Below are 12,173 nucleotides of genomic sequence, written 5' to 3'. Positions count from 1 at the left end.
GCTCTCCCAGGCCTGGGCAGCCAGGCAGGTCCTGGGACCTTAGTTCACTCTGCTGTGCCTGAAGTCAGCCCTGGAGAATTGACCCTGGACTCTTACGTAGTTCATTATGGAAAAGCATACCTAGATGTATCTTCTGCTAGATTTTCATTTAATGGATAAAGAGGAGGATCCCCTAAGCCTGGATAAAAAGGTCGGTGATGGAGTGGCCCTTTTTTTTTTTTGCTGAAAATGCTTTATAATAATGCAGAACAGTTATATATAGCAAACACCTTTAAAATTTAAACCTTTGAAACATTTAATTTTCCGGCACGAATACACACAAATGCTACTACGGGGGTGGGCTGAGAATGGGGACAGGGTGGGAAGGGCAAATTACAGCCTCCAGAGGGATCAGAGTTTCAACAGTGTTACTTATAAATTATAGTACATCGATTTTATTTACTGACCTAGGCAGCCAGAGGATGGGAGGATATGCTATGTGGAGTAAACACATTCATCCTGGGGTGAGGAATGCTAGAGGAGACACAGCTTTTTACACAGCTTTTTAGCATTAAAAACATATAAAGTATTTAGCAAAAGTTACAGAAAACAGACCAAACAAGCAAGTGTCTTTTGGTTAGGAAATTCCACTTCCATGGGGTTTGCTACTGTGCTCCTGTCTGTGAAAGGTCTGCCCCCACCCCCTCCCCCATCAACTCCTCTAAGTGGAACAATCCCGCCTTTCCTCTTCACGTAAACCCAGTAGCAGTTGAGCAATTTAATGCAACGGGATGCTGCTTCTAATTCCTACAGCCCACACCCAAGAAGCCCACAGCCAGCATTCAGTCATTCAGCAAGTCTTCTGAACACTTACCATGTGCCAGATACCATTCTAGAGTCTGGGGACAGAGCAGTGAACAAATCCTCAGCGAGCTTACAATTCCAGTGCAGGAGAAACAAACACATTTATCTAAGCAAATCTATCCATATGTTTTCAGGTTGTATTAAGAGCTATGGAAAGTATAAAATAGATTGAGAGTAACGGTTGATATCTACATGTGGTTGTTACCCTCCAGGAGGTAAGAATTGAAAACACAGTTCATTAGAATGAAGTGGGGGAGAGATCAGGCCATGCAGAGGGAAGGGCAAGTGCAGGCGCCTGTGATGCAAACTCTGGCAAGTGCAAGAAGCTCTAGGTGAAGGAGGACGAGAAGACGGCTGAGGCTGTGTCAGAGGGAGTGAGGGGAAGAGTGGTGACAGGCCAAATCGCATCAGGCCTTTGAGGCCTCAGGAGTTTGGGCTTTATTAGAAGATGGGGAAAACCATTGGAGGATTTTGAGCAGAGAGGTAACATGATCTGATTTATATTTTAAAGGGATTGTGCTGGCTGCTAAGTAGAGAATAGAGGTAGACAGGCAAGAGAGGGGAAGCAGGGAGACCAAGTAGACTATAGTGATCGTATCAAGAGGAATGGTCATGGCTGGGATCAGGGCGATAATAGTGGAAGTGGGGAGATGAAGTGGAATTCAAAAGATGTTTTCAAGGTAGAGCCAATAGGACTTGCTCCATCATTTATTGCTTCAAATCATCATCATCATCATCATCATCATCATCATAATGGCTAACCCTTACTGAGTACTGACTGTACCAACATTGAGATGCTGTATCAAAAATTAAATTAAATCCTATGAAGTAGGTACCATGATCTCAGAAAAAGAAATGGAAACTCAGAGAGTAACAGGGGACTGTGCTAGGGGCTCAGTGGCAGAGGCAAAGATGAACAAAATATGAGTTCACCTGAACCCACAGATTTTTTTTTTTTTGGCTGTGCCGCACGCGGGATCCTAGTTCCCCACCAGAGATCAAACCCACACCTCAGTGGAAGAGGAAAGTCTTAATCACTGGATTGCCAGGGAAGTCCCAACCCCACAGATTTTTAAATCTTGGAGAGAATACTACAAGTGCATTCAAACCAAAAAACCAACAAACCAACAAAAATGAATGCAAGGCAGAAAGTGAGAAATAACACAAGAGACTAAATGAGGTGCCTAATATCCAGAGGTGGGCAGAACCCCTTCTAGTGGGGGAGATCAGGGGCTGGGTCACGGAGAGGTGATATCTGAGTGGGGTTGTAAACATGGATAAGAATTTGATGGCAAAAATGGGTGAGGAGGGCTTCCCTGGTGGCGCAGTGGTTGAGAATCTGCCTGCTAATGCAGGGGACACGGGTTCGAGCCCTGGTCTGGGAGGATCCCACATGCCGCGGAGCAACTAGGCCCGTGAGCCACAACTACTGAACCTGTGCGTCTGGAGCCTGTGCTCCGCAACAAGAGAGGCCGCGATAGTGAGAGGCCCGTGCACCACGATGAAGAGTCTCCCCTGCTTGCCACAACTAGAGAAAGCCCTCGCACAGAAATGAAGACCCAACACAGCAAAAATAAATTAATTAATTAATAAACTCCTACCCCCAACATCTTCTTTAAAAAAAAAAATGGGTGAGGATATTTGAGGCTGACAGAAGTACATACATATGTGTATGTGGAGATAGGGATACAGATATGTAAAAAGTACTTTCAAAACACTGTGTTTTCCAGTGTGGCAGAAAAGTAGGATATATGGAGGGAAGCTGGGTACCAGAAAGATATGTATCACTATTTGTGTAAAGTATTTAATGCCAGACCACAGAGTTTAGATTTATTCATTAGAAGAGAGAGGGCCGCTGCAGAGTTTCCATTTATTCATTGATTTATTCATTTATTCAACAAAAATTTTTTGAGTGCTTATTTTAAGCCAGGTACTATGCAAGGCCTGGGATAAAACACAGTCCCTCTGTCAAGCCTTTACACTTGGTGGGTGTGGAGGAACAGATGACAGAATAATTAGCATTGAGTGTGAGTGCTGTGGTGTAGGGAGCCTTGAGGAGGAAGGGCATGGAAGTCATGCAAGGCTACCCAGAGGAGGTGACATCTCAGCTGACCCTGAGGGACAAGCAGGATTTAAAAAGGAGAAGAGGAGATATGGATGTTCCAGGGAGAGGTAGGCACCTTGGCCCAGGCACAAAGTGAGACTGGTCATTCCAGAAATGTGAGTGGTTCTTTTAAGGCCCAAGCAAAGGATATGATTCTTCTTTGTAACTTTATTTCTATACTGAGACTTTCTATTTGTTCCTTTATTTTAAGCATATTATGATTGCTCATTGAAGCATGTTTATAATCGTTGTTTTTAAATCCTTGTCAGATAATTCCAACATCTCTGTCGTCTCAGTGTTGGCATCTGCTAATTATTTTTTCTCATTCAAGTTGAGATTTTCCTGGTTCTTGGCATTACGGGTGATTTTAAATTGTGTCCTGGACACTTTGGGTATTGTGTTATGAAACTCTGGATCTGTTTCAGCAGGGCCCCTTTCATACTGCACTGGGTGGGACGTACCTCCTGGTTACCACCAGGTGCGGGTAAAAGTCCAGGATCCCCATTCAACTGTTGACACTTGTGGAGTGCTGGGTGCCTCATTATTGCTGGACCAGAGTGGAAGTTCAGCATCCCCCCTAGGTCTCTGCTGATACTACCTTGATGACATGTCACTCCTTGAGTCCTGAGGTCCCTAACCTTCTTCTCTTTACCTTTCAGATTTTTATTTTATATATGATGTTCACTGGTTTTAGAAGTATTTAGCCAGAGGAATAGGGAGAAGTGTGTCTGCTTCATCTTGTCTGGAACTGGACATTCATGCAAGAAATATGAGGGAGGAGAGGAAATCACTAGCCATGAGGCTGGAGAGTTAGGCCTGCTCAAGACCAGTTGTTCTCAAAGCCCTCTTACACCATCGAGAGGTGTAATCAAAAGTTCAAAGACTTTTGATTTTGAGAATTATATCTATCAATAATTACTGTATCAGAAAGTAAAACTGAGACCATTTCAAATTATTCATTAACTCATTTAAAAATAAGAATTACCTCTTTAAGTGAATGTATGTCACCCATTTTAATGAAAAATAATTATATTTTCCAAAAAAAAAAAAAAATTAGGGGCTTCGCTGGTGGCGCAGTGGTTGAGAGTCTGCCTGCCGATGCAGGGGACACGGGTTTGTGCCTCGGTCTGGGAAGATCCCACATGCCGCGGAGCGGCTGGGCCCGTGAGCCATGGCCGCTGAGCCTGCGTGTCCGGAGCCTGTGCTCCGCAACGGGAGAGGCCACAACGGTGAGAGGCCTGCGTACCGCCAAAAAAAAAAAAAAAGAAAACAATTAGGGAGAAATGAGGCATTGTTTCACATTTTGGTAAATTACTTCAATATCTGGCTTAATAGAAAACTGCTGATACTCTCATATGTTTCTTTATTCAATCTGTCGTCATATTACATGACTTGTGGCCTCTGGAACACTCCACTGTACTACACTTGTGGGATAATGAAAGTGAAAGAGGGCAAATAACATTTAATATTATTATGAAAATAATTTTGACCTTAGTTACCCCTCGGGAATGTCTTGGGGACCCCCAGGAGATCCTGGATGACACTGCTGCTTTAGAATTCACTCTTTCAGGAGCCACTAGCCTATGTGGTTACTGAGCACTTAAGGTGTGGCCAGTGTGAATGAGGAACAGAACTTTCCACTTTATTTAATTTTAATTAATTCATATTTTAAGACTGGAACAATATAGTTTTTTTTGTTAAATATAATCTTGTTATTTTTGTAGGAATACATTTCACTTTAACTCTTAAAGTAAGACATCTCATTAATAATTTTTTATATTGGGTTTATGTTGCTATGATAAGATTTTGAATATATTGGATTAAATCAAATGCATTTTTAAAATTCATTTCACCTGTTTTTTTTTTAACTTTTTAAAATGTGGCTACTTTTAAAATGTAAATTTAAAGTTACTTATGTAACTCATATTTCTACTGGGCAGTACTGCTCTAAATGAATCTAGATGATGAAAACTTTATATGCCATGTGAGGTCTATTCTTTATTTTGAAGGTAATGTGGAACTATTGACAAGTTTGAAGAAGGGAAGTGACTCAATCAGATTTGCATTTTAGAAAGCTCACTTTGGCAGAAGTATGGGGCATGGATCAAAGGAGGAACTAGTTAGGAGGTGACTGCACTAGTGAAGATAAGGGAAACATGTGGCCTGAAGGAAAGTGGCTAAACTGGAGACAGAATGGGAGGATGTAATCTTAGGTGTAATATTGGCATCGTGGTTATGTAGGGAAATGAATGTCCTTATTCTTAGGAGATGCATGCAGAACTCTTTAGGGATGAAGTGTCATAATATCTGCAACTTTCTTTTATTATCTACACTTTTCTTTTTTTAGTTTAATTTTTATTGGCATATAGTTGATTTATAAAGATGTGTTAGTTTCAGGTGTACAGCAAAATGATTCAGTTATACATATACATATATACACTCTTTTTCAGATTCTTTTCCCTGCAACTTACTTTCAAATCCACCGTATTTACATGGAAACTTTACACACACACACACACACAGAGTACATCTGTGAGAGAATAAGAGTGATAGGGCAAATAGCATCTTTGTATTATTATGAAAAAATATATATCTATGGAGAGAGGAGGAGGGGAGAGAAAGCAAATGTGGCATGAAATATTAGCAATTGTGAACCTATATGAAGTAATCTAGTAAATAGGGGATCATTTTACTCTTAAATTTTCTAGAGGGTTGACATTTTTCGAAGCCAAAAGATGGGGAAAATAATGAAAAACAAAGAATGCAGCAATTGGATATGAGAGATAGGGAAAAGGGCAGTGAAGAATGATTTTCTGTTTCTCTTTTGGCAACAGAGTGGACCACGTTGTCATCCTCAAGATGGAAACACAGGAGGAGAAACAGGCTCGTGGGGCGAGGATGAGTTCAGTATGGATCTGTGGGCTCAGCAGTGCCTTTGGGATCCAATAGGTAGTGTACAAGCTGAAGTTTCTGAGAGGGAACTTGGCTAGAGATGCAGACTTGGGTGACTTTAAAATCTAGATAGTACTTGAAGGAGAGCACCACGGTGTCAAGGGTGTGTGTGGAGACTGAGAAGAGGGGGGTGTGAGGATAGAACCCTGGGGAGCACTGACTTTTTAGGGTCAGCCAAGAGGGCTACCATGGTAGACAGCCTCCAGGATGGCCCCCAGAGCTGCCTCCTCAGCTTCATACTGGTGTGTGGTCCTCCCCGACATTGGACTAGTATTGGTCTGTGTGACAAGTGATGGTATGGCACTCCTGAGGTCTTGGCCACATGTGCTTATTCTTCTTGGATCAATCACTCTGGGGAAGCCATCTCCATGTCACGAACAACCCTGCACAGAGGTCCATGTGTGAAGAACTGAAACTTCCTGCCCATAGCCATGCAAGCGAGCTTGGAAGAGCTTGGGAGAGAATCTTCATGAATGAAAGAATGAATGAATGAGACTGCAATCTCATGAGAAATCTTGAGCCAGAACAACTCAGCAAAACTGCTCCCAAATTCCTGACCCTAAGAAGCTATGTAAGATAATCAATGCTGTTTTACACTGCTAAATTTAGAGGTAATTTGTTATGTAGCAACAGATAACTGATACAGATGTCTCAAATGGAGACTTAGAAGGGTGGTCAAGGAGACATGAAAACTTTGAGACTGGCATCATAAGGAACCAGGGAAGAGAATAGTTCATGGAGGAAGGTCTGTTATACAGTGTCAAATGCTACCAAGTGGTAGAGAAATGGAATTTTCAACAAAGGAGTGATTGGTAACCTTGGTGAAAGCAATCAGTGGAGTGTGGAAGGGTAGAAACCAGATTATAATAGACTGAAGAATAAGTAAGGATAAAAGCTAGAATTTTTCCATTATCACACTTAATTGGGGGGGAAATCCCTTGTGATAAACACCAAATCCCCACTTTGGGGATGAGAAAGCCAGGGTCACATTGCTGCTATGCGGTAAAATCTGTACGCCCCTGCCTGCAGTGGCCTGTTAGAGAATTCTAACTACATTCATTACTCTTTCTGGGAAGAGTTCCGATAAATCCATTTTGTGACCTCACCCCACTTCCAGCGATGTTCTTGCAACATTACAATTTTGGTGTCCCAGCCCGCTGCCCAGCTGGGACGGATGCTCCTTCCTCTGGTTCTGCCTGCCTCACCCCTCCTGCCTTGGGAAGAGAACTGACAAATTAAAGTTAGTGAAGAGCCATTCTTTCATTCATTTCAAAGCTATTTATTGAACTCTTTGTAAGAGCCTCAGCTACTGGCCAGACTTCTCAGACAAGAATGGGCTACCGACGTGATGTTTTACGTATGGAGTCAGCACTCCACAAGCAGAAGAAAATCTTCTTTATCTTCCTGGAGTGAGAGCCCCTACCCAAGGTTGAATAAAGCACAGCAAAATTCAGCAATTGCAGCATCAACAAATTGAGGCAATCATAGTAATCATTCAGCGGTGATTAATAGCAACAACTCCTCTCGGGTCTCATACATGAACCTATATAGATAGGTAGCTATTTCTAGCTCTAAATCTGTTTTCATGGCTTTGGCCTCCAGTCAATCAATTCACCTTCCCATGACCCACACGGCCTCCCTCACAGAAAGATTTCCTGGGAAAGCTTCGCCCTAGGAGTAGAACCACTTCAGACCTGCTTGAGCTACATTAAGTGACCACACGGTGTCGTGGTCCACCTCCTGGCTTTAGAATCAGATAGGCCTGACCTGGGAGTCCAGCCCTGATACAAGGTATGTGACTTTGAGTGGGTTTTTTTTTTTTTTTTTTAAACCTCTTTCATTCCTAGGCTCCTTGTCTGGAAAAAAAAAAAAAAAATGGGGTTTAATCATATCTACCTCATAGCATGACCACAAGTTTAACAGGAAGAAACAATTTTTATGTAAAAATATTACTGCCGTATTTCTTCATTCTAAGGGAGGCAGGATTCACCTCAGAGGCGCTCGGCTCATTTGCTGGGGAGAACACTGGGATAAACTTTTGCGGCTGAGAAAACCAGCTGAGCAACTCTATACACACCCATCTCCTTAGCTCCTCCTTTGACCCCAGATTGAGAATAGCCCAGATTGGAGACATTTGTTCACAAAGAGCTAAATATCTTCGTGTGATAAAGTTATAGAAAGCTGATATTTTCAGGGGAAGGTGGGGAACGGTAGAGAAATGGAGGAGAATGCTCTCAGGAAGGAAAAATGGCTGCAGGCAGGGTTCTGGGTAGCAAAACAGCCAGGACGGAGGGCGGGGCAACAGGGAGGGCGGGGCAGTTGAGGAGCTTTACTGTGGTGATTCCCAGCTATTGCTTGCTCTAAGTGGCGCTATAACTGTCCTATCGTGCCTCTGACCTGCAGTAAAAGTCTTCCACACAAAATGACCCTGTGTTCTGGGAGCTTTAAGGACAGAAGGAAGGAAAGAGTTTAACTTGCTGTGAGAATAATAGGACGAGAGGATGCACTATCACGAGGCAGGAAAATGACCTTGAATTCAGCTGGAGCAGGAATTCATAAAAAAAAGGGAACATGAAAATGTCAGCCCATCCCCCAAGAATCCTTGGGGGGAACAGGGACATCCCACAGAATTTGGTGCGGGGACTTGGGCTGTTTAAGGAAAACATGTTCTAAGAAGGCTGGTAAAAATCAGGTTACATAAGGATTTTTTTTTTTTTTTCCCGCGGTACGCGGGCCTCTCACTGCTGTGGCCTCTCCCTTCGCGGAGCACAGGCTCCGGACGCACAGGCTCAGCGGCCATGGTTCACGGGCCCAGCCGCTCCGCGGCACGTGGGATCTTCCCGGACCGGGGCACGAACCCGTGTTCCCTGCATCGGCAGGTGGACTCTCAACCACTGCACCACCAGGGAAGCCCTACATAAGGATTAAATGAGAGAATGTACAGAAAGCAATTAGCTCAGAGCCCAACCTGTGATCAGCACTCTAAACTAAAGGTAGCTTCTTATTATGATTTAATGGACAATTTCCTCTTTTCTTCACCCTTTTGAACTTCAAGGACTCACAATCTATTTGAAAATTATGATATAGTCATTCATTTATTCTACAAACATTTATCAAATTCCTTCTATGTAGCAGGTAATTTGAATAATTTCAGGCAGTAGGAGTGATGATCATATTTCACGTATGCGGGCTTAGCGTGTGCCAGGTAGTGGGCTAAGTGCTTTACCCGGCTTGTTTCATTTAATCCTGTGACAATCCTAGGGGGGGACAATTATCTTCCCACTTTGTAAACGAGGAGGCTGAGGCACAGTGAGGTTAAGCGACTTGCCTAGACCACATAGCTAGCCAGTGGGAGAGCCAAGGTTTGAACCCAGGCAGTCGGATTTCAGAGCATTCTCTAAAACTCCATACTGCACTGTTTTTGAATGCAACAGACATGTGTGTGAGTTATGGCCTATGAGGGGGAGGGGTCATGAGGGAGGGGTCATGGGGAGGTAAACCTACAAGTATGGCTAGGATTTTCTTGCCTTCTTTTTCCTCCTACCTCCCATTCCCATTCTAGCTCGCACTGTCAAGATGGGGGTGGCAGTAGCATCCCAACGCTTACATCTGCTCAGAGCTGCTCATCACCTGGTCTGAGGTCTCCCATTCTACCTGTGCCCACCATTAGCAAGCGGAAACACGAAAAGGGAGAGAAGGAAAAGACCTGTTGAACTAACCGATAGATAATTAGAAGCTGACTATTTTGCCATAATGCAGCACAAGGGCAATAAATAAATCAATCACTTGGGGGGGTGGGGAACGACTTTCCTATAATCAGCATTTAAAGGCTTATACCACTTAATTAGTCTGTTAATTAAAACTGTTCTCCTCCTTCCACATGTTATCAGCCTGCAAGGCAGAGAAAACTCAAGCCCCCTGGGGGGCAGGAGATAAGAGAAGTAAGACTGGAGTGCATAGCAGATTCAGACAGCTGGGCTTGTGTGTGTTTTAAAAGCACAACGCTTAGTGCCTGGGGCAAATCTACCTGCTAGTAGGAAGGGAACGTTTATCAAAAACCAAAAGGCTGTTGTCTTTGTTGAACAGAAAGGGGAAAAAATGATTTAATCTTTAAAGAGAAAAGACCCCATAACCACACACATGGATCTGTGAAGGGCAGATGCACTGCGTGTTCCCTGGGGCACTGGATACAGTGAGAAACAAACATGCTCAGGGCAAACGCTGCGTTATCAGAAGACTCTGGAGCACGGGGACTAAGCCCTGATGCTGACGTGTGTACTTCTTAGGGAACTAACACACATGGAGTCCATACTATGTGCCAGGCACCACCTCCATTCTTTATGTCTGTAACATCGTGTTTGGTGATTTCGTCGACATTCTTAGAGTGCGCTCGAGTTATTTCTGGGAATTTCCACAAAAGGAATGTCAGCCACCTTCCTCAAAATGTTACTGTGGGGATTAAACGAAGTTAATACAATACTATTATTACATAGAGAGAACTTCAAAATTACAAAGTGCTTCCACATATACCTCTGGCAACCCTCAGAGCACCCTGAGTATTATTATCCCCATTTTTCAGTTGAGGAAGTCGAAGACCCAGAAAGATTGGAATTCACTAGAGAACAGTGAGTGGTGCTATTATTCAAAAGCAGTGGGCCTGGCCCCAGCACATCTGACTTTCAGATCCTGCAGCACCACAGTATCTGTCCCAGAGTCCCTGTGTGTGTCATGTTCAAAGCTTTCATTCCTCTCGTAAGCAGTAAACATTTGTGTTCCTATCAGGTATCGTGCCCGGCATTGAGGATACTACTGCAGCGCTCCTATTGTGGCGGGGTAAGTGGACATCATCTAAGTGAGGAACAATCTCTGTGATGAATGTTACAGCTGGGGAAGGGCAAGGTGACATACGTGGAGACAGAGACAGAAGGGAAACCAGAAGAATGAGTAGGGCATAGCCTCACAAATCAGGCAAGGGGGTTCTCACCTCATAGTGGGAAAGAGCTTGTTGTTTGGTACAAGTGAAGCACAAAGGGAGAGAGGGAAGGGGCAAGAGAGGAGGCCAGAGGGTTAGCTGAGGGCCAGAGCTTGGAGGCTGAGAGAGCTGGGTGAAGGAGTTGGGACCTCATTCTTAGTAAAAGCAGAGCTGCCTACACATTTTCAGCAGAGAAGTGGTTGATATTTTTGGAAGATCCTTCTGGCTGGGTTGTGGAGACTGGATCAGAGCCTGGTGAGACTGGAGGCAGGTAGGCCAGCTAGGATGGAGACAGATGCAGAAATTCAAGCAAGAAATAATGGTGGTCTGAGCTTGGGATGGGGCCATGGGGATGGAGAGAAGGGCAATCTCTGAAATAAATTTAGGACATGATGATCGATGGGGAATGTGTATGGAGGAAAGGAAGGGAGGGGGGAGGAGTCAAGGATGATGCTAGCTTGTTTCTGGCATGTGCAACTGGTGGGTTGTGATGTCCCTTATTCAACAAGGGGACACTTGGGGTAGAATGTCTGCTATTTGTCAGGGGTATCCTGTATGAGCTTGTAACCCAATTTCACCTAGGGACCTCTAAATTATGTTTGCCTTGCCCAGAGGAGAAGAAATGGATGAAAAGATCCTGCCAACTTGAGAATTCTGCTTGCCAGGTGCCAAGGTGCAGATGTATGTTGATGGTGAAACATCTAGTATGAGGGGCATCCGGTTCCTCTGGAGCAAGGGCATTCATCTTCCTGGGTCTCCAGTGGGCCTCCTGTTCCCTCATCCCAGCTTCCCTTTGATTATTTAAGAGCTATTTGTCAAGGGCATACCATGTAAGCCACCTCAGCTTCGTAGTTGCAGAGCGGAAACTCTTCTTAAAAGAGTTTATAATCTAGAAGCAGCGATAGGACAACCAACCACAAAAATAACTACAGGTCCACATGAATAGTGTTAATAGCCATAAATGGCATAAAGAACATGCTCCCAGAAGACCAAGGTCACTTCTGAATGGGAAAACCAGGGAGGAAGTGGTATTCAAGCTGGTCTTAAAGGAGATGTGGAACTTCTATAGGCATAAATGTGGGACTGTGGTAGGAGTAGGTATTCCTGAAGGAAGAAACAGCATGAGCAAAGATGGCAGCGGGCACAGGGAATCACCAGCTCCATCTCTTGCTATCTTGGGTACGGCAGAGAGGGATTCCTTAAGCTGGGGTCCATGGAGCTTTGAGAAGTCTGAGAATTCCCTGACGGTGCAAAATTATGTTTATGCATGAATGTGCACTTTTCTGGAGAGGGGCCCAGCTC

The sequence above is a fragment of the Globicephala melas genome, chromosome 1 (assembly GCF_963455315.2).
Source record: "Globicephala melas chromosome 1, mGloMel1.2, whole genome shotgun sequence".
NCBI lineage: Eukaryota > Metazoa > Chordata > Mammalia > Artiodactyla > Delphinidae > Globicephala > Globicephala melas.
This window is presented reverse-complemented; position numbering follows the sequence as displayed.